General features: G+C 42.4%; 1 protein-coding gene across 1 annotated transcript in view; it reads left to right on the top strand.

Moving 5' to 3' along the window:
- Window positions 1-6,143: 6,143 nt before the first annotated feature.
- LOC310769024 (phospholipase A2 inhibitor gamma subunit B-like) overlaps window positions 6,144-23,019 on the top strand; it is a 29,549-nt gene continuing 12,673 nt past the window's right edge. Inside the window, exons 1-3 of the mRNA XM_083628065.1 lie at window positions 6,144-6,761; window positions 7,381-7,533; window positions 8,501-8,635. The gene's annotated coding sequence lies outside the window, so the exon portion shown is untranslated. The remainder of the gene's footprint in view (window positions 6,762-7,380; window positions 7,534-8,500; window positions 8,636-23,019) is intronic.

Here is a 23,019-nt window from a genome sequence, read left to right as displayed (position 1 = left end):
CAACACCTAATAGAACCATTTGTTCCCAAGTGTTGTCCATATCACGAATCCTTGGCCTATAAATATCTCCATGTAAGTCTCTACCTGCATCAGTTCCCCTTCCTGGTCCATCTCCTCTCTGATTCTTCTTATCATTTGAAAATGATGAAAGTGTTGGATCAATCCATCAACCTCTGATGGATGATTTAGAAGGATTGGGTCCGACATCACTTTCCTCTCTCTGTGTGTGTGTCAGTATCCATACTCAGCAGATCTACATCTCAATGCAGCTCCTTCCTTGGAAGCATCTTCGGGGTTGAAGGTACATACAGTAGGCAATAAACACTCATGGCTGCCTAAAAGATTCAGTCAAGTGTAGGGCATTACTTGATGGACATAATAGCATATTGGTAGCAAATATATGCAGACATTCACCACTGCCGTGGTCAAGGCAGGCTTAGAGTTCAGTAAGAGTCCATGGATCTCTCTCTGCTTCTCTCACCACAAGGAACAAGCAACAGACTCACAACAAGTTACAACAAGTTATGCAGAACATTGTTATCAGTGCCTCCTGTCACACTGCACATGTCCAAAGAACAGTTCTCAAAGAAAATGTCCTTCCATAGACAAAAGAATCTCAGCCTTCTGCTGCTTCTTGAAACTTCTTCTCTGTTTCTGGAACAAAGGATGCTCACACACAGAAAGAGAATTGTTTCATGTTTAATATAGACTAACTGTTCCATCTCCACCCAATATACCATTAAGTTCTTAACCATCTCACAAAATCTCCTGCATCAACCTCTATCACAGTGGTTCTCAACCTGTGGGTCCTCAGATGTTGTTGGACTACAACTTCCATCATCCCTGACCAGTGATCATGCTGGCTAGGAATGATGGGAGTTGTAATCCAACAACATCTGGGGACCCACAGGTTGAGAAACACTGCAGTTTTAGGCAGTGACATCTCTGAAATGCTCCTACTGTCATAGTAATGCAACCCCATTTGAAGGCAATACATCTGAGGGCTGTAAATTTAATGCATCCTGCACCTCTGGTGTTCTGGATAACAATATAGGTGAGCTGAAACTTCGCACTTATTCTTGGTCACCCTGGGAAATGACTTTCATGTGGAGATTATTATTATTATTTATTAATTGCATTTATATCCCACTTTTTCTCCAAGGAACCTAAGGTTGTGGTACCAGTTGCAGTTCCACCCTCCCCTGTGCAGTGAGTACTGTGGGGTGCAACAGAATGAACTCACACAAACAATGATCTGGATTAAAAATGGTGTAGGTGGAATTTTAGTTCAGGCATTGGCTTTAAAGCTAATACGAGTTATGAGTAAATTGTAAATTAGTTATACAGAAAAATATTCTGAGAAGTGTCTGGTAGCAGCTAATGAAACTCAAAGATGAAAAATATATATATAATTAGTTTTTACATGTGTTTTCCAAACATTACATCCCATTTTAAACAACATAACAAACCTTGGGCTATCACAGCCTAGGACTTCCATCAACCTCGACTGATGATTTTCTTACTTTCTTTCTAATTTTGCGTTTTATTATTATAGTTATTGCTATTGAATCCAAATCCTAAATAAACCCCTTCTTAGTCCTCCTTCGCAATAATTCATATAGGTCTCCTTACAAAACTTATTGTAACCCTACAAGCGATGTCAATTGATTACAATTGTCTTTCAAATATATCATGAATTTCTTCCAGTCCTTCAGGAAAGTCTGGTCTTGCTGGTTCCGAATTTTCCCAGTTAATTTTGCCAACTCAGCATAATCCATCAATTTCACCTGCCACTCTTCTTTTGTTGGTAATTCTTCCGGCTTCCATCATTGGGCTAATAGTATTCTTGCTGCAGTTGTCGCATATAAAAACATTTTTTATCAAACTTTTGAATATCTGTACCTACAATACCAAGTAGAATGGCTTCTGGATTTATAAAAAATATATATTTCAACATCTTTTAAATCTCATTAGAAATCATTTCCCAGAAGTCCTTATGGAGCCCAATGGTGTCCGGGAGGTCCGGCACACTTCTCTGCGCGACTCTGATCTTCCCCCAAAGAACTTTGACTCCAGCAGCAAGTAAACACAGCGGAACAGAAGCAAGAACGTCGTTCGTGTGAGGGCAATAATTCAGGCTGGACGCAGCAGTCTCCTTATCTTTAAAGTCTTTATTCCTTAGCAAAACACAACAGCTATAAATCTCCTGGCGACAGAGCGCACATCTTGCTGCTCTCTCCACGGAGCAAAAACACACACTGAGAGATGCAGTAAAACCCTCCCCTCAGTGTTCTAAACCCGCCTCAAAATGTGAGACGTCACTCAGAACTCTTAACCCTGTGCGTTCTGAGCCTCTCTCCACACCCCCTCTCGAATCATATTTTGAGAGGCCTTCTGAGTGTTCAACACCTTTCCCATTGCCTTCCGCCCCTTCCTGGCATCATTGTTAGGCACCTGTTGAACCTCACAAACCTTAGGTTCGCACTGTGCGAAACCAACCCACGCATTTGTGACCTGAAACCTCTCAGGTGGAATTCCCTTTGTAGCCCGCGATGACCGCCTGGGCACAAACTGGGGTGCTCCTTTTGACCCACTGGGGCCAGCATGTGCGTCTTCCTCATCAGAAGACTCCCCCTCTGACTTGACACGTCTGTGAGCTTTCTCCATTATGCGCACAGGAGATGAGGGCTCACTCTTGGACACTCTTTTAACAACCTGTGGAGACGCCCTACTCTGTTCAGGGACCTGGTCTCCACCAGCAGGTTCAGCCTCTGGCTCTTCCTCCTCCTCAGAGTCAGACAGACAATCTGAGTGAACGTCAGAGCGCGCTTTGCGCCTTGCCCAACCATCCTGCTCAAAGAACTCAGCCTGTTTACTGACCAGAAGCTTGGTCTGATCACCTTCTGGGTATGCGAATCTCCACCCTTTTGTCGCAGGCTCATATCCACAGAAGATACCTTGGTACCTTGGGCCACCCTCCTGCTGCAGAAACTTTGGTACAGGCACCATGGCTCTGCTACCAAAAGTGCGAAAGAAATGCACAAGCGGCTTCTGCCGATGAAGCAGGAAATACGGGGTGTCACCTACCACTGCATTGTAGCACCTGTTCATCGTGAAATTGGCTGTCTTTACCACCTCCCCCCAGAAACTTTGAGGCAAACCAGAGTCATCCAGTAGAATCTCTGATGCTCGAACCAGAGCTTTACTCCTAAGCTCTGCCACGCCACTGTCCTGAGGAGAAGTCACCTTGTGACGTATCCCCCTCTGGCGAAAGAAACCCTTTAGAGCAGACCCAGTGACCTCTGAACCTCGGTCACACTTGAACCCCTGCACCTTGGTGGAGAACCTTAGTTCCACCTCTGCAACCCAATCTTTGATAAGTTGTGTTGCCTCCTCCTTAGTTTTCAGCGTGAATGCCCATGCGTTCCGCGTATAATCATCTGTCAGCACCATCAGCCACTTGGCCTTGCCCAGACTTGGCTGTGGCATATCAAAAAGGTCTGCATGCACAAGCTCAAAAGGCTTTGTGGTTACTCTCTCCACCCTGGGATGGTTAAATCCCTTGTTTCTGGCTTTTCTGCAAGCTCTGCAATTCAAAGGTTGACCACATTCTTTTACCCGGCACCCTTTGGTGCACTCTGATAACATCTGAATGTCCTCACAGGACCCATGTGACATTCTCTTGTGCCACACGCAAGCACACGACACATGAGTGTGATCAGTGGCTTTCACAGTATTCCCCTCACCCTCCAGAGGTGTTTCCAGAACAAAGAGGTTGTTCTGATTTCTCTCAACACTTATTAGTTTCTTCCCCCCTCTGGAAATTGTACATACATTTTTCTCAAAACTCACTGAATATCCCTCCTGTAAAAGGCAAGGTACAGATAACAGGCAATGTTTTATCTCAGGCACGAAATAGACCTTCAATTCAGCCTGTAAAAAAGAGACAAACACGTTAGCAACATGAGTCACATGTCCCTGTGAACCAGTAGCAAATTTAACTGTTTTCCCAGTTGAAACAGCCTTGCAGTTCCACATTTGTCCATCAGGTGGTGCTGTTACCAGATGGCCATTAGCAGCCGAGTCCACAACCCAACGTAGCACTCTGGAGTTGACCTTCTTTGTTGCCTTAGCAACCGACTTCCTGCTGCCCCCGACCTTGGGGCCTTCGCTGCAGGTGTTCTCCAAAACAGCCATTGACGCAGTCAGCTGATAAGCGTTTCCTCCCTTCTCTGGAGCGCGTAGTATCTGCGGTTTCCCACGCCTGCCTGCTCTGCAGGACTTGTAGCCATGGAAACCCGGCTGGTTCCCATGGGAAGCAACCTTGGACACATCCTGCCCTGTCTCCCTTGCTCTCTGTGGGCAACTCCGACGCAGGTGTTCAGAAGAAGCACAAACAAAACATCGCTGAGTGGAAAACTTTGCAAACTTGCCTTTGGTCTTCTCTGCCCCCCCAACCTTTCCAGCAGCACTGCTTGAAGCTTTTCTGCTGTTGGGGAAATGGCCTTTGGCTTCTGCTGTGGTTTCTCTGCAAACCCCCTCCAGCTCCTGCCAAACAGCCTGGGCACTCTCAAGACCCTTGGAATGGCCTGCACCCACACTCTCTGGTGCAAAGTTCTTCTCTTCTCTCAGCTGCTCAGCACGCAGCTCCTGTGTAGGGGCATTCCGGCAGCCCTCCAACACAGTCCCAGCCCCCTCTGGGCCTTCTGGGCATCCCTCAGCCCCTCTTGGACTTCCAGCCCCCTCTGGGCTTCTTGGGCGTCCCTCAGCCCCTCCTGGGCTTGGTGCCTCCTTTGAGTAGCTCTCAGCCCCTCCTGGGCTTGGTGCTTCCTCAGAGCAAGAGCAATTCGCAGCCCCCTCTGGCCTGGCTCCCACTGCTTTCTTCAGTGCCTGCCTTCTGACCCAGGGCTTGCTCCCGTCCACCTCATCAAAAGGGATTGACGACTTCTGGCTGTCTGCTATCTCTCCCCGGGGCCCGGCCTACTTACAGGTAGCGGTAGTGCCTCCCGGTCCGGCAGATCTCAGCTCCTCCCAGCGAACTCCTGGCTGGCACCAGCTTCTCCTTAGCTGGCCTTTGGCTGCTCCTCAGCCGACTCTGACTGCAGTCTTTCTTCCCAGCGTCTCATCAGCTGGCCTCTGGCTGCAGTCTCTCACACGCACGAACGTTGCTTATCTTAATTGCTGATGGTCCATAACCTATGGAGCCCAATGGCGTCCGGGAGGTCCGGCACACTTCTCTGCGCGACTCTGATCTTCCCCCAAAGACCTTTGACTCCAGCAGCAAGTAAACACAGCGGAACAGAAGCAAGAACGTCGTTCGTGTGAGGGCAATAATTCAGGCTGGACGCAGCAGTCTCCTTATCTTTAAAGTCTTTATTCCTTAGCAAAACACAACAGCTATAAATCTCCTGGCGACAGAGCGCACATCTTGCTGCTCTCTCCACGGAGCAAAAACACACACTGAGAGACGCAGTAAAACCCTCCCCTCAGTGTTCTAAACCCGCCTCAAAATGTGAGACATCACTCAGAACTCTTAACCCTGTGCGTTCTGAGCCTCTCTCCACAGTCCTTCACTTTCTTGCATTCCCACCACATATGGTAAAAAGTGTCTTCTTTTTCCTTACATTTCCAACATTTATTATTTGTTTTATACATTTTAGCTCATTTCACTGGTGTTATATACCATCTGTACATCATTTTCATTATATTTTCTATTAAAGCACTGCAGGCAGTAAAATTTATTCCCTCTCTCCATAATTTTTTTTCCAATTCTCTAATTGTATATTATGACCAATGTATCATAACTGATTTAACTTTTTCATCTTTCAAATGCCATTCCAATAATAATTTATACAGTTTAGATAATATTTTAACTTTATTATTTAATAATTCTAATTCAAATCTCGATTTCATATATCCAAATCCATTTTTCTTTTTATCATCTTTAAACATTTCATTAATTTGAAGATAATGGAACCAGTCATTCACAAAACCTTTGACCTCCTCATAAGGATCATAAGGATTTCCATTGGTTATCTATCTCCTTCACTAATTGTTCATAGGTGGCCCAATTTTTACTCATATTTATCTTTTTCTTAAAGAGGCGATAGTCATCATGGTGTTTTACATTCTAATAAATGCTTATATCTATCTCACACCTCATACAATGACTTTCAAAATATGTGGTTCCCAAATCCTTTATGAGCTTTTACCTTATCATACCAAAAATATGTGTGCCATCGAAGATGAATAAATCAGCCAATTTCAGCATGGAGCTTAGAATTTCAATATGTTCCTCTGTGTCTTCTTGGCAAACACACAGCCCCCACTCCCAGACCTTACTGAACCATTTGTTCCCAAGAGTTGCCCACATCATGAATCTATAGCCTTTAAATATCTCCATGTAAGACTCTACCTGCATCAGTTCTCTGCTTTGGCACATCTCTGCTCTGAGTCACCAAATCTTTCAAGAATGCAGAAAGCACTTCTGAGCACCTGCCTCCTCTTGGCCCTGCTTTCTCCAGGTAAGAATCAACCTGCAGAATTGGATTCTTTTAATCATCTTTTAATGACACTGAAAAGACCATTAAGCTTGTTACCATCTCAGGAAATCTGCTGCAATAACCTCTATCTCCTTTATGCAGCGACTTCTCTGATTTGTTCCTCCTGTAATAGTAATGCAACTTCATGTAAAGGTAAAAAATCTGAGATCTGTCGCTCTAATCCAATCTGTGTCTCTGGTGTTCTGGATAATAATATAGGTGAGCTGGAACTTTTCACTTATTCTTGTTCACCCCAATAAATGTTGTTCATGTGCAAATTAATTTCATGTATTGATTATTACTTGCATCTAAACCCCAACTTTTTCCCCAAAGAGCACTATGTGCTGTACATGGTTTTGGTACCAGTCGCAGTGTCACCCTCCCCTGTGTGAGGTGTGATAGAATGAACTCACTCACAAAATGATCTAGATTAAAAATGGCCACAAATTTATTGATTACTGGTGTAGGTAGACTTTTTGCTCTGGCTTTGGTTATAAATCCATTCCAGTTGCCTACTGAAGGGGTGAAACCACAGGGTCATGTCATGAAATATGGCCTCTCACCAGGCGCCAATCTACCCAGATTGACTTGCTAAGGCCATCGCTGGGAATGGAGACTTCCATCGAGACCCTTCTAATGAGGTACCCTGATTACGCTGCTGGTTCAGCACAGGGTGATTAGGTTCATCTATTGATTCAAGAACTGTGCATTACGTAGTTTTTCATGGAAGAGTAAAGAATTTAGTTAATAGGAACCATCATTAAAAATAAATACATTTGGAGGGAATTAATCAGAATTCTTGCAGATCTTGTGATTTGTTTCCTTTTGTTCTTCACAGTTCAACAGTATAAAGTGGTAACTTACCGGGGATGTGGTCATTCCCAACGTTGCCACTCAGGTGATTACAGTTTAACTTCAGCCAATGGTAAATACCTCCAGATGAAGGTCTTCTGCTGCGGAACATACAAGTGTAATAAGGAACCTCTCTATGGTGAGTTTCTGCATCTCTGAAAGTTAATGGCTTATTAACCCGTCATATAACTTCCACCCAGTTACAGGCAAAGTATAGCATCTTTGTTTTTCAGTCCATTCAGACACTAGGTGCAAGGGTCTAATAAGTATCTACAACTGATCTTTGAATCGTTCAAGTTACAAGAAAGGAGATTCCACCTAAACTTCAGGTAAAACTTTCTCACAGTAAGAGTTGTTTTACTGTGGAATGTTCTCAATCAGGACATTGTGGAACCACCTTATTTGAGGTTTTGAAGCAGAGATTGGATGGCCATCTGTCCTGGAGGCTTTAGCTCGGTATCCTGCATTACAGGGGGTTGGACTAGATGACCCTTAGGGTCCCTTCCAGCTCAACAGTTCTGTGATGAATCTGGAATGGATGAAGTAGATGGTCTCCTCTTAGGACGCAGAATACTTTAGTCCTCTTTATTCATCAGTCATACTTTATATGCATAAGGGCTGGGGCTGGAGGCAGAGAAAGAGAAAATAATATGGAAAATCTTGACACAGCTCTAAAAAATTTGGGGTCTGGGTCTGCTGACTACTTGCTTGCACCCATAGTAAGAGAAATGACCTCCAAGAGAATGCAGCTGACTGTAGCTTCAAATACCCATATACAAAGCTTTGAATACCCATATACAAAGCTTTGAATACCCATAAACTGTAGCTTTGAATACCCATATACAAAGTGAGAACTGTGGAAAATAGAATGAAAATGAGCATGCCTGAGAAAAGATGAAAAACAAAATCATTATTTATAGACACTCAGCAGTTGTGCCTTTTCTGCAAAGTTGATGGCCAAAGTAGGGCACAACGTGGAGATAGCAAGTCCAGGTAAGATCAGAAGTTACTAGAAAGCATGAAATAAATGAAATAAAGTTAACAGTAATGAGAAGGGGGGAAATGATGTTTATCAATATACTGACTGTAGGCTTTTACTTTGGTAGTTCCACCTCGTGAGGATCTTTCCCCCAATGGTCTATGGTGCCCAGCCTGCTTCGGCCAAAGCTGCGAAGGTCAGGGGACTGTCAGCTGCCTTGGCAATGAGACCAAGTGCATTGACTATTCTAGCGGGGCTATATGTGAGTAATATTTCCAATCAGCTAATAAAATCTGCTCCTCTGTCTCCTTATCACTGCCAGAAAAGCAATGTCTAATCTTTGTTTGCTTTTTATATGTGTTATGTGTATGTAGCTTTGATTTCTTTCTCTGAGGAAAAGGAGGATGCTCTAGTCCTGTTTTGTATTCCAATCTACCCCTGTTGCAATTGTGTAAGAGCTAGAGGGGACAGGCTCACTCATGGGCAGGGGTTTGCATTGTGTGGGGTGTTTACAAAGGTACAGTAGGCTCCTCACAGCACACTTTTGTCCTCTAATGGACAAGGGGCATCAAAAAATAGGGATACAAGGGAGGGTGTAGGACCAGATAGCACCGTTCTGCCTTGAAAGCATTGGTTCAATGTGTAGAAATCATTTATAGTCTATGGGTAGATGACTATATGGGTAATGACTATAAAGTAGAATGTTCTGGTAATTTCTACATCTGATACAAGCTGGTGCAAGCTGAGAATTTCCAGCTGACAAGTTTCTATTCTCTTTTGGATTCCAATCTACCGCTGTTAAAATTACTTAAGAACTAGAGACAGACTCACTCAGGGGCAGGGTTTTGCATTGTGTGGGGAGCATAAACAAGTACAGCAGGCTCCTTACAGCACACCCTTTTCCTCAAATGTGCAAGTGGCATCAGGGCAGAGGGATACAAGGGAAGGTGAAGAACCAGCCGGCACATAACTGCTCCTCCGCACAGCAGTATGAACCATTGGGTGCTGGTCCAGGAGGACTATGTCTTACCACACACCTTGGCCAAAAGTTGAAAAGAAAGGAGGCTGGGAGAAAGGCAAGTGGGTATAGCCTTGGTAAAAGTGACACATTTGGCCACCTGCTGGGCTTCATTGGTTCACTGGTTAAGTTTCCTAAGGCATGCACTAGTGGTGACTGGCTGATGGATTAATCCTACCATGTGTTGGTTCCAAACACACTAAGCTTTTATAAGCATGGTCTTCCCTAGGACCTAATAAAGAACTCATGCAAACCTTATACTTTTTATTTCCCAGATGTATATGGTTTCCTTCCGCCACTGACACTCAAAGGCTGCGCAACTGAAGACATGTGTGCCCTTAATGGAAAAAGATTTACATATGGCTATCTTCACTTAGAGCGGATTGTAACCAAATGCTCTGATGCTAAGAAAGCCTCGGAGCAGATCGTTCTTGAAGGGTAGATAGGAGAGAGGAAAGCTCTCCTCCTTGTCAATTCCATTGTTCATGGTACCAGCAGAATATAATAACAGCTTATGGTGAGAGGAGGGGCAGAGGCCTACTGTGTTTTCTTTTTCACTATTTATGAAATTCATGATCAAAATAAACTCTTCTGACACATCTGTATTCTTTATCTGTATGTTTTATATATGTAGAATGTGTGGAATGATGAGAAAGGGTATTTGACGGGAAATATGAGAATTGGCTTTGTGTTTTATTCAACCCTACTTCCTTCTACTGCTAAATTTACATGGTAGCACAAAAACTCTCTCACACACAAATGCCTCTGTCCTAAAACAGATATTTATTGGAAGATCCGTCATCCAGTCATAGGCAGTCTAAGCATTAGACTGGTCAGTTGTGTATCACAAGACAGCGGAAATGTATCTCCAAAGAAGAGATCCCAGGTTTGCATAATATTCATCTTTGCTGATTTTTTCTCTATAAATTCAAATTCATAATCTAGAAATTCATCTCACTATAGTGGTGCAGGCTTAATTTTGAACTGTTTGCCTGCCCACTTAGTCCTCCCGATTCTAGTGGCTGATGGAAAGCCCTATTCTCTCTGCTTATTGTTCTTGGTCTTTAAACCAGAACTGGACCAGAGAAGCTTTCAAATGAAGGATGCCTTGAAGGAGAGGGTTGTGTTCTGACTGTTCATCAAATTCAGGACTGCCTTCTACAAAGATAGACATATGACTCACCCATAAGACATATAATTGCAATGACAATTATATGTTTAGAGACAGACTGAAATACAATTTGAATGGATTAATAGAACAAAGTGCTCCTAGGTTTGAATCAGGTGACTGGACCAAGTGGTGCCTTGGTCCACTTGGTGCCTGAAAGTAAAGACTTTGTGATCAGTTAGATGTGGACAAAGTAAAATAAAGCCAATGCTTAATTCATCCATTCTCGACATGTACTCTTATTATTAACCCCTGTTGATGCTGACTAGGGCTGCAGTGCTCATCAGAGTCATATGAAGCCAAAACGTCTCTCTCTCTTTCTCTCTCTCTCTCTCTCTCTCTCTCTCTCTCTCTCTCTCTCTCTCTGTGTGTGTGTGTGTATGCTGATATTGGAATTTGAAGAACAAAAGGTTCCTTTTTACTTTTGTGGCAAAATAAAAAAGGGAGGGAGAGACAGAATGAGGTGGGCATGTTTTTGCTATGGAATTTGCAGGATTTATTTTCTGGGTCAGTAACAATCTTACATCTGAACATATAAACTTCAAGTACCAACACACTGATTTTCATTCCCTTGGGAGTCGATGATCTCATCATTCAGACAATTTTTATCTTTGTAAGTGAAGCAGGCTGGGCACTACAGACCATTCAGGGTAAGAGCATTGTGATCTGGAAGTGCCAAAATAAAGCATACTGTTAGCATATGTAATTGTTTTATCTGTCTTTATATTGCATGCTATATGGTAGTCATGCTTCCAAGAGCATTTTGGTTTTGTAGGGGCAGCTGCAAGCATTCTTAAATGAGAAGAATGTTCTAAACTCATTCTAACATGGATTCACATCTGGTTATGGGACAGATGCACCCTTGGTAACCAAAATTTAGGACATTTACCAGACATGTGGCAGGAGGAATGTGACTCTGCTTCTCCTGCTTGATCTCTCTGTGCCTTTTGATAATATTGAGCATGTCATCCTCCTTTATCGGCTCTGCAGAATTTGATTTGTGGGCTCTATGCTACATTGGATCCAATGCTATCTATGTGGCACTGCTTTCCCCAATGCAATTTGCTGTCAAGTGCATACTGTGTCCATAGCAAGTGAGGGGCAAACCATAGAAAGGAACACAGGAGATCTGTCTTGGGTTGAAATAGTCTAGAACTTGTATTGGTTACAGGTGTATGCTTTGACCAAGGCATTGGATATGGATCCAGTATCAAGTAACCCACCTGTTGGCTGATGAACAGGATGGGTTCAAGCCAGAGTTGTGGGGTCACTCCTGACATGGACCAGGTGCTATGATCTTGCTTGAACCTCCATTAGGAGGGTTGTCATGACCCATTGGGCCCTGTGTGGGCTTGCAGACAAAGGCTCCCCTCCTCGACCCATCCCAGTGCCCTATCCTCCCTAGCTGTCAAGGTTGCTGCAAAATAGGTGAAAACCTGCAGAGCGGCCATTTTGCCTGCAGGAAATTTTTTTCCCTGGGTCTTAAAATGGTGACCGAACAAATCACACCAAGGCCCTCAAACTGGCCTGCCTGCTCCAAGCAACCATGATCGTATAGTAAAAAGATGGCCCCAGGTATGGGCTGTGACCATGCTGCATAGCAAACACCATTCTCTCTGAGCCCCAGATGAGCAAATATAAGCTTCTATAAAATCCTCTCTCTGAAGCTTTCCTTTTAAAGAAAGAACTGACTCAGGGTTGTGTATTGAGAGTTCAAGTGAGCCATTCATTCCTCCCACATACTATACGAGGTTAACACAAAATACATCTTGACTGTGAGTCCTGGAAGACCTTCTCCCTACCTTCCAGGCCTTTTCCACTTTGCCTGGAAGGGTGGGAACCCAGCTGACACCAGCTACAAAAGCTGAGGCTGCTCAAAACACTTCTTGAGCTGGAATGTTGCTTGTGGGAGTCTTGTTGGAGTGTGATCTTCTGTTTTTTCATTTTCTATTTATGTAGAAATCTCAATCTCTTCCACTAGAACCTTTCATTTTCTTTTCCCTCCACCGTCTTTTTCCAGAGAAAGCACCCCAAACTTAATAACATCATTCTCTTAATTTATGCCAAATTGTGCACAAAACACCCTCTCTCTGCTTGAAATGGAGAAAGGCCAGGACTGATTTTACCCAAGGCTTCTTTCTCTCTCAGCTTCATCAATGCAAAATCCTGGTAACTCTCATCTCTCCATTAAGAATTCCATTCTCTCTTTCTCCTGCAAATCCTTCAGTAGAGGGCATTTGCAATACACAATCTGCTTTATCCCATTTTGCTTTCCATCAGCCATTCCATCTTTCTTACAGGTAGGCTGTCTTATTAACACCCTGTACATTGCAGAAAAGCAAACATCCCCTACAGATGACTGTCCAGCCTCTTATTGAATAGCTTCAGACTTGGGAAATATGGATGAGGTTCGTAATGAAGATGGGTTTTAAAACAAATGTAAACATTAGCTTTGTTCTATTCGAAACAGTTTGGCTTAGGGGAGCCATCACCAAACACATGAGATGACTCAAATTGTCCTCTCTCCTTCCTGACAATCTGATGCAATTGGAAAAAGGAAGGTCCAAGTTCCAGAAAATGATTTCACTGTTACTCAAATATCACTTTGGAGTCATTGGACAATATTTATGGCACCTCTCATTTTCCTTGATCTATGTGTAGTTTATCACTTGAGCATTCATCTGAACTGAAACTTTAGGCTTTAGCTGCACTTTGACCCTGGAAGATCAAAAGTTAGCCCTCTGGACTAACTTTGTCCTCCCTAAAAAGTTATTTTCTACACTATGTAAGACCAAACATAGAGGCATATCTAAATATGCCAATAAACCAACAACTTCCCATATATCTTGGATAGTCAGGTACTACATGGGTGGCATAGGATGCTAGTGCAATTCTGCCACGTGGATTCTGGAATAGGGTCAATGTTTTGGAGATATTTAATTCACAGCTGAACAGAACATCATTGGAGTGGGGCTGTCCTAAAATACAATTCTGCCACATTGATTCTGGAATAGGGTCAATGTGTTGGAGCTATTTAATTCACAGCGGGACAGTACATCATTGGAGTGGGGCTGTCCTAGAATACATGGGGGGTGGGAATACACTCAGAATTTTTAAATATGCTATGGAAACAAATAACAGTTTCCTTTCACTCTTTAAAGGGTTTAATTAGTCTCTTAAGACTATAAATCTTGATTGCTTGTTGCAGTGAGATTATGGGGTGTACAAATGAGGAGGAAATTACAGGTTTAGGAAATAGGCCTAAGTCATCACAATGTATGGAAATGGAAATTGACTATAACTGGGGAAATGACCTGTAATGCAATAGTGCTGAATGGAAAGAAAGAATGGATGCCCTTTTTTCCATTCTGTGGCTATTTACTTCATATCTTAGCTAAAAGCCTCTAAACAATGTGTTATCTGCAGCATCACTACAAAACCAGATGTTGTGGCCATGTCATGAACTTCTTGATGCTATGGTTGGAGAAGCTGACCACAGTTTGGATGGATGCTTCCATACAACCCTGATGGAATAACCAGATAATTTTGTAGAGAATCTAAGAGAGAAACAAATGTTATAAAGGTATGAATATTTATGTGGTAGCTGCCAAGATTTCAGAGGGTGGGGGTGTGTGTATGTGTGTATCTTGTTTATGTGATATTTTGTAATACATTTATGAAAACAATTAAAATATACATTGTTGGAAAAATGGTCAGGTACCAGAAATAAAGTTGGTTTCCAGTAAAAGGGGGAATTCAGGGCATATGGATGAGGTTGGTACAGAAGAAGGCTGTGAAGCAGGTACAAACGACTAGCTTGGTTCAAGTCAAGACAGTGTGACCAAAGGCAAGCAGTCCAAATAACTCAAAGTATCTTCACTCCTTCCCAAGAATCTGATGCGATTGAAACAAGTAGAAATGAAGTTGCAGAAAATGATTTCATCAGCTCTTGGTAATCACTTTAGAGTAAATGTACAAGATTCAATAAATATCTCTTTGTCCCTGGCATCTATCAATACCACTGAGCTATGTTTGGCTTTCCCACCTTGTTGTTGGCGACACTTCCTTCTACTGCTATATTTACATGGTAGCACAGAAACACACACAAACCCAAATGCAAGTGCTTCTGTCCTAATCAGATATTTACTGGAAGGTATGTCAGCCAGATCTGTCTTCCATTCTCAGCATGTACTCTCATTATTAATCCTTTGTCAATGCCGACTAGGGCTGCAGTGCTCATCAGAATCATATGAAGCCTGAGCCAATGTCTGTGCCAGATGGGTGCAACTGAGGCCTCACCGTCACAAATAGGTATTAAACACACACACCCAATTGAAATAAATTGTGGAATCCACAAGACAGAAGGTTATTCTACATCCTATCCTCAAAATAACATTGGCAGTCAGGGTAGAAGCAAGGGGACTACGTTCTGTCTTTCATACATTTTAGAAACTAAAGACTTTATGATCAGTGAGACAAGTACAAAGTAAAATACAGTGGTACCTCGGGTTACATATGCTTCAGGTTACATACGCTTCAGGTTACAGACTCCGCTAACCCAGAAATATTATTTTGGGTTAAGAACATTGCTTCAGGATGAGAACAGAAATTGTGCAGTGGTGGCGCAGCAGCAGCAGGAGGCCCCCATTAGCTAAAATGGTGCTTCAGGTTAAGAACAGTTTCAAGTTAAGAACAGACCTCCAGAACGAATTAATAATAATAATAATAATAATAATAATAATAATAATAATAATAATAATAAATTTATTGTCATTGCCCCCTCTCAGGGACAACGAAATTACTTGACTGCTCCATAAAAACACTAATTAAAACAATACAGTATAGTACAGCAAGGAAGATTAGATGACTTTCAAAGTCCAGGCTTCCCATTCAGGGCCGAGATCACTCTGGAGAAGAAGCTGTTCTTAAGACGGCTCGTTCTTGTCTTCATCGTCCTGTATCTCCGTCCTGACGGCAGGAGCTCGAAGAGACAGTGACCAGGATGCGATGGATCTTTTACTATGTCCAGTGCCTTCCTATGGCACCTTGTGGCATAAATCTGCTCTAAGGTGGAGAGTGGGCAGCCAACAATGCTCTCTGCTGCCTTAACAACTTTGCACAACCCCATCCTGTCCTGGGTAGTACAGCTTCCGTACCACACACATAAGCCATAAGTGAGCACGCTCTCAATGGCACAGTGATAGAAGGCAAGCAGCAGTTTCTGCGGAAGATGGTTTTTCCTTAGAATTCTCAAAAAGTACAGTCTCTGCTGCGCCTTCTTCACAAGCCCCCTTGTGTTGACACTCCAGGACAGATCCTCTTGTAATTCAATGCCCAAAAATCTGAACGTTGTTCAATCAAAAGTGGCTGGATATTGCTCTTCTGTCTCCTGAAGTCCACCACTCTGTCAGCCGCTCCACCTCATCTCTATAATCCATTTCACCCTCCCTTTCAGGGATGAGCCCAATCACGGTTGTGTCATCTGCAAATTTGACAACCCTATTACTAGGGTGAGCAGCGACACAATCGTACGTGTAGAGAATATAAAGGAGCGGACTGAGTGCGCATCCCTGTGGTGCTCCTGTGTTAGTCTTAAGCATATTAGAGGTATAAGGGCCCAACCGAACCCTCTGGGGGCGGTCTGACAAAAAGTCCAGTATCCACCCACAAAGTGATAACGGAAGCCCCAGATGTTCCAGTTTAGACATCAGACGTTGTGGTAGAATGGTATTAAACGCCGAGCTGAAATCTAAAAACCCTGAGGTACCACTGTAAAGCCAATGCTTAATACTTCCATTCTCAACATGTACTCTCATTATTAACCCCTGTTGAAGCTGACTAGGGCTGAGGCTTCCTGTTTCCGGTGGTGGGAAATGGCTGCCTCCCACACGACCGGACCCCAGCTGAGCCGGTAATACCTCAGCAGTCCTTTTTCTGGGGCATGAAAGATGATAAAAACATCATATTCACCTTCCATCTGAGTTAGACTCCACACAGCAAAAAAGACAGAGGCATTGTCTCACCGCGAATATATCCCTTTATCCAAGAAAAACCCAGCAGCTTCCCGTAGGCATTGGAGACCTGAGTAGCAGCAGTACTAGTTCACATTTGTGTAACAAATTAAGGCCAGCAGTCAGTCTCTGAGAGCATTGTTGCTGGTCATAGCATTGTGAGAAGATACTAAAAAATGGGGGGTGGGGGATACTCAGAAGGCCTCAGGTTGGATGGCCATGTGTCATTTAAGATTTAGTTGAGAATCCTGTATTTCAGCAGCTTCAACAAGATGGCGCTCAGAATACCTTCATATATTTCAACTCTACAACTCTATTCTTCTAGAATTTTATGATTCAATGACTTAGAGGCCTTCTCAGAGCAAGAATCTAAGTAGGAGCTGTCCGTGTTCCTACAATAACCCTACCTCATTACCCCCAGCACCAGTACAAGAGGCAGCTGCCTCACTTGTTGGCTGAAAATCTACCCTCACTATCCAAAACATTATTGGATTCTTTGAGACATTTCTGCTCTAAAGCTAGTATGAAGTGCAAGCCTTAAATATACTGAATAAAAGTCACAATCCTTTTTGATTTTAATAGAGAATACTAATAAAAATGAAAGGCTTGCAGTAGCCCGGCTACACATATCACATATCAGTCTGAGAGTCTCTCAGTTTAGTGGACACTTGAAAACAGTGGAACAGATGGAGTCAGTATTTTAAAAAAGATTGCTAAGGAAGTTGCTGCAGGTAAAGCACTGGGTCCATTCATCACTCCTTGCATGCCTTCCCCCTGGTAAAATAGTACTATTAAGTGGGTGAATTTTGGGAAATAGTCTTTCAGTAAATTAATTCAGTTGCTACACAGGGTCTCTTGCCAGTACCTTCTCTAGCACTGAGATCAGTCAGGGGCACTCAATGTACTCTGCGCAGCACCTGCTAAAAACATTCTTGTTTAGACAAGCCGACTGAGATGCTTAGAAAGTTGTTGCCGTTTTAATCTGTTTTAGTAATTTAAAGCTTGTAATTTAAAGTATATTCTGATGATTTCTCATATTTATCTGCTTGCAACTGCTGCTTTTTTTCTTTTACATTCAAGTCATGTATAAATCTTAGGAAATAATGTATAAGTAAAACAGCATTGCTGGGTATCTGGGATGGACCAAAGGGGAAACGGAGCAGGAAAAGTGTTTGTTTGGTTTTTCTTAGCTTGACCTTACAAAGCACATTACTACAATTTTTTATTTTTTTGGAATAAATAAAGAAGCTCAGTTTGACTATGCTAGTACCTGGGTAGCTGACAATGTTTTTATTTCTCAGTTTTTTTCAAATGTATAATTAAAATTTCCCTACATAAGTGCAACACAGAGGAATTGTGCATTGTCATATGTTAAGGTATGGTACCATGTGCTATTGTCAAGTTCTCTCTTATCGAGGTTTGTATTATTGAGTATTTCTTACCAGAATAGTAGCAGTGTGTGTTTGTTGAACTGAAAGCAACCAAGCACCTTGTGATATCTTATGCACTAGCAACTTTAGATAGAAAAAGCCAAAAATGGTGATAAATATTGACCCAAGATGGTTTAACTGAAAGAACTTCTAAATGTGCAAATCAAGCTATTATAAAGTCCATTTCGCCTCAGTGGTACAGCTACAATTAAGCTCCTGAATTTTGCATGTGATGGTTATTAAATACATATTAACAATTTTGTAATCAGGTAATTTGTTTTTCAGAAACACAAAGTAATTCTGACAGATAGTACACGTCTTCCATATCCAACTTGGCATCAGGGCCACATGAGCCTCAGGGCAATAGCTAGGAAAACAGCTTCAGTGGAGCATAGGGAGAGATACCAATGGAGATGTGATTTTCTAAGAAACCTCACATTTAATTCTGGCCTTGGAATTCCAAGTTGATTGATACAATTGGTGTGCATTCCATGAAGATTTTGTGGACCCACTCACTCCCAGCATTAGTTTAATAGGATATGCATGTCAGCAAACACAACCACAGCCCACCTGAAGATCTGTGCTAAACTCAAACAGTCTTCTTTTTCCAGCTGTCTACTTCTTTGGGACTTGTATCCCCACATTTGAGCTACTATGGAAGCTCATTGTTTCCCTTACTTTCAAAACTGTCATTCAGTGTGTCAATGCAAACATCTAAATTGCAGGGAGTTGGACAATACCCTCTGGGCTCATCCATGAGCCAGAAAATACAGTGAAATGTAGGAAAATATGGATGATGTAGATAAATAAATAGATGTTGAGTGAGACAGCTTTCCCATGTTCTGATGCTGTTAGGTGGTGAAAATAATCACCCCTGGACTTTCTCTCTAAGCTCCTGACTATTCCTCTTCTTCTGAAACTGCACACAGGGCTCAATGACGCTTGCTTGTTTCTGGCCATTGTTTGCAGGATCATGGACAACTCCAAGAGAGCAACTTGCACTTATGACAGGTGGGGCTAAATGGAGACCTTCTGTAGATGCATCTTTTTAAACCCTCCTAAATACCTCCCATCATGCCTAAAGACTGTATCTTCCTGTTTGTGCAATGATCTCCCAAGGGAGCCTTTCCTGTCACCTTCATAATGTATCTTTAGGTGTCAGGAAATATACATCTAACAAGACATTCGGCTGATTAGATACTTTGATAGCCTCCAACATCCCACTGAGGGAAATTGGGACATGACCCGACCTCTCCAAAACTTAAAACCACCCCACCACCAACGCCTGCCTGCACTTTCCACAGATACATCCACCCCCCAGTGACCCCCAATTCCCGCTGGACCCAACAATGGAGGCGTGGCACCTAAACAATTTAAAACCACCCAATAGCAGACAGTTCTAGCCTTTCTGCTACATATGAAGGAAAACCACTTTACATCAAAGTGGTATTATTTGTTCACTTTCATAATTACACTATTGTGTTGACTCAAGTCCCAGGTTTTTGATCGGCTTATGAGATTTTAGGGGTTTAAGAAGTTTATAAATAAATATCAACATTCTCATTCACTGATTCAACCACTCTTTCCAATGCTCTGATGAGGGACTAATGTGAACATTTGTTTTCCTTTTCCTGATTTGCCCATTTTCCCACGATGTGTCACACCAAATTATTGTGCCTATAGGAAAATAGGAAACCATCCTCCATGAATTATAATAACAGCTGCCTTAAATATTTTCTCAAGGGCCATGCAAATAATTGTTATAATGCTTCACAAATCTCACACCACCTTGATACAGTGTTGGAGAAATTAATAATCTCATAAAACTTTATTTTCATGATTCCATTTTCATTTGAGTCAACGGCATAGCTAAGCCAAAAAGGCCTGGGCCTGCCTTTTACAGTACTGAACTAACTGCTTTTAGTTACTTTAATCAGTGAATGCCCATTCTAGAAAACTAAAAAGAATAAAGTGTTAAAATCCATGGTGGCCATTGTATGCATGAAAGGAGAATTAGCTAGGCATAGCAATTCTGATTCATCTTGAATTGTTTTGTGGACAGAGAACATTGGAAGTATTTTAATGAACAAGAGAATTGGTCAAAGTCTTAATCCCACCACTGCCCCACTTTTCATCTTTCTATTTCAACTGGCATGCAACATTCTGGGGCTTCTGACATGCCCAGTCCTTGTTCGGCTGCTTGGAGTTTTGGGTGTTTGCCTGTTGTTGTTTTCTTTGAATTGTTTTGTTTGCTTAAGATGTTTTGTACTTCTGCACAGCAGCTAATGGGACATGGAAAAGTGTGCTGCATATCATCTTTGATAGTCAGAGTACTATTAAGTGGCTGAATTTTGGGTAATAGTCTTTCAGGAAAATAATTCAGTTACTCTGCAGGATTTTTTGCTTGTACTTTTTCTAGCACTGGGAACAGTCAGGGGCACTCACTCCAATATTCAGTGCACGTCACAATGTCCCTAACACTGTCCAATTCCCTTGAGCGCTATCTAGCTTGGCTACTTCAGCAGTCCCCTGTGCCATATCTTGAGTCTTTAGCTGTCCTTTGATTTGAGGCATGGGGGGTTGCAGAGCAATTGTCCTTATTTCTTCTGAATAGAACCAATGTTTTGCAGAGCTTTTAGTTAGAGGGAGCCATGATCGCACTTGTGGTGGGGCTGTCCAAGAAGAGAACTTTTGGGGTGTATGGAAATATATTCAGAAATGTATAATATTGTATATATAAGGTTTTATGGGAACAATCCACCCCCATCAATTTGTTAGTTTTACAAAAGGTGTTGAAGGGTTATCCAGACCTAGATAATAGTACTTACAATTTTAAACGTTTTAGGACTCTGTGTCATATATACTCATATTAGTCTGAGAGTTTATCAGTTTAGGCAAAGCTTGAAATCAGTGGAACAGATGGAGGTCATTATTTTAAAAAAGATTGCTTCCCCCTGGTCAAATCACTGAGAACAGTCAGGGACACTCACTGTATTCTGCTCAGCACCTGCTAAAAACATTCTTGTTTAGACAAGCCTACTGAAATGCTTAGAAAGTTTTTGCAATTTTAATCTGTTTTAGTATTTTAACTCTTGTATATTCTGATTTTTATCAAATTTAAAATTAAAATTTGTAGGATAAATCTGAAATATATTTGACATACTTGCAAGTGGGACTTTCATGTTTTGTATAGACTTACTGTTCCATCTCCATCCAATATACCTTTAAGTTCATAAACATCTCACAAAAACTCCTGCATTGACTACTATCACTTTAATGCAGTGACAACTCTTAAATGCTCCTACTGTCATCGTAATGCAACCCCATGTGAAGGCAATACACCTGAGGTCTGCAGTTCCACCCTCCCCTGTGCAGTGAGTACTGTGGGGTGAAATAGAATGAACTTACACAGACAATGATCTGGATTAAAAATGGTGTAGGTGGAATTTGGGCTCAGGCATTGGCTGTATATCCATTTCAGGGCATCCATGTAATATAAAGCTAACACGAGTTACGAGTAAATTGTAGAATAATTATATAGAAATAAATTCTGAGAAGTGTCTGGCAACAGCTAATGGAACTCAAAGATGAATAAATCAGCCAATTTTGGCACAGAGCTGTGAATTTTGCTATGTCCCTTTGTATCTTCTTGGCAAACACACAGTACCCACCCCCAGACCTCACTGAACCGTTTATTCCCAAGAGATGCCCACATCATGAATCTATAGCCTTTAAATATCTCCATGTAAGACTCTACCAGCATCAGTTCTCTGCCTTGGTACATCTCTGCTCTGAGTCGCTAAATCTTTCAGGAATGCAGAAAGCACTTCTGAGCACCTGCCTCCTCTTGGCCCTGCTTTCTCCAGGTAAGTAGGAACCAGCAGAATTGTATTCTTTTAATCATCACTGCGTGATCCTGTCTCTCTCTGATCTTTGCTGAAGTGTGCTGCACATCAGCGTCCTTCTATGACACTACCTGAAAGATAAAGAGAAAACAAGAAACAAAAGAAAAGAAAACAGGAAAAACAGAAAGGATAATTTTTTTTAAAGGACTTTCAATTATACAAAAGTTATACAAAAGAAATTATTCAAATATTCACTCTAGAATTACACCCAACTACTTTACTTTCTGTTAAGCAATATTTCCTGAATTTCCCAACACAAGGCAGAGCTTTAAGCACTAAACTGTACATGGAAAGCACAAGGCAAAAGGTAAGTTTGGCTGAGCCCTTGATTTGTGAGATTTCATGCCAGACAGGGGCGGAGGAAGGGGGTGCATTGGGGGTGGTCCGCCCTAGGTGTCACCACTGAGGGGGGTGACAAAATACCGGGTGGCACTAATCGTGGGGCCTGCAGCGTGCCGGAGCCACGCATCTCTCCTGGGAGTGACACAGTGGCTTGGGCGCCCACAGATTTCACACTGCCCCAAACGGTCTGCCCGCTGCCTCCCCCAGCTGTAGGGCAGCTGAGTGGGAGAGGGCAGGCAGACTCCTCGGAGGCACCACGGAGCAATCCTGCCTGGGCTGTCCCCGCCCCCACGGGCAGTTGGCCCCACCCTTAGGCGCTGGGCATGCATGCCACCCCAGGCACCCAATCGGCTTGCTCCGTTGCTGATGCCAGATGGCTACCTAGTGCATAATGCTGTGTGCTCTGGACTGCAGCCTTTTGTGAAAGATGTGGTGTTTTTCTACCTATACTTCATATCATGATAAGAAATGCTCCTTGGATGCTTTCTTTGAAGAGATTCCCAATAAGCTCAGATGTCAACAAAGAAAACAGACCTTTTGGGGGGGGGTAAGTAGTGAGATGTGGGGGATATGGATGGTGTTGACACTGAAGATGTTGCCTATGGGTTGCTCTATTTCATGTGCAGCTTTAATAATAATAATAATAATAGTAGTAGTAGTAATAATAATAATAATAATAATTTATTTATATCCAGCCCATCTGGCTGGGTTTCCCCAGCCACTCTGGGCAGCTTCCAACCAAATATTAAAAACATAATACAGCATTAAACAT

This window comes from Podarcis filfolensis (assembly GCF_964270895.1).
Source record: "Podarcis filfolensis genome assembly, chromosome: 8".
NCBI lineage: Eukaryota > Metazoa > Chordata > Lepidosauria > Squamata > Lacertidae > Podarcis > Podarcis filfolensis.
The sequence above is the reverse complement of the archived record's forward strand: the minus strand, read 5'-3'. Positions and strand labels throughout refer to the sequence as shown.